This window comes from Mus musculus, chromosome 19 (genome assembly GCF_000001635.26).
Source record: "Mus musculus strain C57BL/6J chromosome 19, GRCm38.p6 C57BL/6J".
In the NCBI taxonomy this organism is placed as follows: Eukaryota; Metazoa; Chordata; class Mammalia; order Rodentia; family Muridae; genus Mus; species Mus musculus.
The window spans coordinates 6,826,432-6,829,746 of record NC_000085.6 but is presented as its reverse complement, the minus strand read 5'-3'; the positions used below and the strand labels follow the sequence as shown (position 1 = coordinate 6,829,746).

General features: G+C 50.0%; 1 protein-coding gene across 1 annotated transcript in view; it reads left to right on the top strand.

Moving 5' to 3' along the window:
* Positions 1–663, top strand: part of Rps6ka4 (ribosomal protein S6 kinase, polypeptide 4) — a 13,062-nt gene extending 12,399 nt beyond the window's left edge. The window contains exon 18 of the mRNA NM_019924.2: positions 1–663. The gene's annotated coding sequence lies outside the window, so the exon portion shown is untranslated.
* The last annotated feature ends 2,652 nt before the right edge of the window (positions 664–3,315 follow it).

Genomic DNA, 3,315 nt, shown 5'->3' with positions numbered 1-3,315 from the left:
TTTGCCAGCGGCTCCCACTCTGATCCCTAGGAATTGCCCTCCCCTCCACACCCACTTCCAGACAGAGCAGAAGTATTTTTATAAGCAGAGATTTTTTAAAAGTGTCTTACTAGATAAGAGTTGGGGACACAGAGAAGCAACTGTTGTGAGCAAAGTGGAGCTTGGGGCTCCCTCGCCCGATCCCAATGCTGCCCCATCAGGAAGAGAGAAGGTCCTTTCCAGGAGCAACTCTGCTAAGAAAGGGCATCCTATCCTGTTCCTAAGTACCCAGTTGCCATGGAGAAGAAATCAGGAGCCCGTATACTGTGCTTCCCTGGGACTTTGCCCCTAGGAGGGGACACCCATCAATGTCACTTTATGGACCGTGTGCAATGATGTCCACCAAAGACCTGTGTTGGGAATGAGAGAGAGAGAGACCCTGAGGGACCTCTAGAGCATTTCTGAGATACATCACTTTTGTCAACGGCTCCCCTAGTGGGGTTAAGGAAGAAGGCAGGTGCTCCCCAGGGGGAGCCCCTTTCTCACTCACCCATTCCTCATGGGCACAGCTGCTTCTGGCTGCAGGTGGAGCCTTAGGGTTCTGGGCTAGGCATCCACAGTCACTGCCTCAGCCCCTCTAGGCTGTGCCTTTGACTTTAAAATAAAACTCCACCCAGTGCTGCATGTGGATCTGTGGTTTGTGTTCATGGAGAGGGTGTCTGGAACCAGAGTTGGAGGGACAGGTAGACCTTTGAGAGGGTGTCAAGAAGACAGTCACTTAGCTGTATGTTGGTGTGCACCTGTGTATGCAGGTATGCGCGCGCGCGTGTGTGTGTGTGTGTGTGTGTGTGTGTGTGTGTGTGTGTAGCCCTGAGGTCCTCATGGCTCATCTTTCCTCCGTTGCTCTCCATTTTTAATTAATTAATTAATTAATTCCAAAACTGGGTTTTCTCTGTGTAGGTCTGGCTGTCCTAGAACTTACTCTGTAGAGCAGCCTGGCCTTGAACTCACAGATTTAGCGATCTACTTGTCTCTGCCTCCCAAGTGCTGGGACTAAAACCAAGTGTGCCCTCCCCCTACCCCCAGCTAATTAATTTTTAAACAGGGTCTCTACACAGCACTCGTTGGCTGTCCTAGAACTCAGTATGTAGATCAGGTTGGCCTCAAACTCATAGAGATCTATCTGCCTCCATTTCCCAAATGCTGACATTAAAGGTGTGTACCACCTTGGTGAGCTTCCATCTTTATTTTTTGAGACTGTGCTTCTCACTGAGCCTGAGCTGACCTACTGCGCAGGCTCCCATGCCATGCCTGGCTTTTTATGTGGGATTTGGGATTCCAGCTCATGTCCTCCTACTGCAGGCACTGTGCAGACCCACTTAGCTCCCCAGCCCCAGCGTTTCAGGTCATTTGCATATGTATGCCTGTTTACATTAACGTGAGTGCACATATGTTCCGGTGTCCATGTGCATTTGTGCAGAAACCCAAGAGATGTTGGGAGTCTTCCTCAGTCTTACTCACTGAATCCAGGTATTGCAGAGGGGGCTGGTTTAGCCTTGCTCCAGAGACCCCTACTTAGCCTTCTGGGCCACCGTGGCCATCCCACATTTATGTGGGTTCTGGGGATTGTAATTTACCCAGCTAAGCTCCAACCCTTCCCCCTAGTTCCAGCCTCCACCCTGTCATTCTGCTTTTGCTCTTTGAGACCCACTAGCCCAGGCTGTTCCAGAGCTCACTGTGCAGCTGAGGATGATCTGGACCTGGAATGCCTCACTCTCCTGCTTCCACTTCTTGACCATGGTCACCACCGTGCTCCACCTGGTGCTCCGTGCATGTTGGGAAAGCGCTCAGCCATCTTCTGGGCTTTAAAAAAAAATCTTTTTCCCCCCTTATTTTTACTAATTGTAGGGTGTTTCAACGCGTATGTCTGCACTGCCACATGTATGCACTGCCATCTGAAAACAGCAGCAGGGGGGGCCAGAGCCCCCAGAACTGTAGTCATAAAACAGTTGTGAGCCACCATGTGGGTGCTGGGAATCAAACCCAGGTCCTTTGGAAGAGCAGTAGGTGCTCTTAACCTCAGAGCCATGTCTCCAGCCCTGCTCTTGGGTTTTTGACACAAGTTAAACTCATCTCATGTATGGCTCTCAGAAGCTCTGGCCAGGTTTGTGACTAGTAGATAACTCAACTTTAACTCACTTAAGCAAAAATACAAGCCCATTTTAGGCTCTTGAAACTATGAACTCGACTCAACTTCTGACCAGGCCTGGTATGGGTAAAACCAGTGCTCCCCAGTGCTCCCTCTTTATTCAGCCTCCAGCAGTATTTGGGCCTGGAGAACTCCTTAAAGCAGTGGGTCTTTTTTTTTTTTTTAAGATTTATTTATTTATTTTATGTATACGATGTGGGTGCTGGGAATTGAACTCAGGTCCTCTGGAAGAGCAGTCAGTGCCCTTAACCGCTGAGCCATCTCTCCAGCCCTAAAGCAGTGGTTCTTAACCTTTCTAAGGCTGTGACCCTTTAATACAGTTCCTCATGTTGGGGTGACCTCCAACCATAAAACTATTTTTGTTGCTACTTCCTGACTGTAATGTTGCTACTGTTAGAAATCATAATGTAAGTATCGGCGCTTTCTGATGACCTTAGGTGACCCCTGTGAAAGGGTCATTCAATACCCACAAAGGGGTCATGACCCACAGACTGGGAACTGCTCCCTTAAGGCAAGATGGGGCCTTAGCAAGCTCTGGCTACAGACTGAAATCAGGTGATAGGCGCTTAGAAAGTCTGCAGCTGTATTCTATTGGGTGTTGTTAAGTCATGTGGCCATCCCGAGCTCATCATTTTAGTCAAGAGTGCCATTTGCTGACTGGCTTATGGCTGTGGCATAGATGGTTAGCTATGGACCTGGACTTGGTCTTTCAAGGCTCCCTGGTTGGAGAGTAGGAGACTTAGCAGTTTCTTCAGTGACTCATCAGTGGTGAGAGCAGCCTCCTCTCAGTGCAATGGTACTCATTTCTGGGGCAGCTATGGTCTGAGCTCGGTTGCTGGTGCTTCCTGGGCTGGGCTGTGGGGCTGTGAGGCAGACCTTCCTGCTATGTTTATCTCTTGGAGGTGGTGGTACTTGGATGCCTGGAAATGGGAGTGGGGTTCCTGGAGTTTCCAGTGTCAGGGTGAAGCTAGGCAGGTCTTGGAGACAGGGCTGCTGGTATGGGCGGTTGGCATCCTCAGGGAACGCACCTCTGGGTGCTGTGGGCTGCTCGGCTATGTCTCCTCCCAGTGCTCTGGAAGGGTAGGAAGAGGCCCTGGCAAGGTTCCTCAGAGATGAACTCTATAATT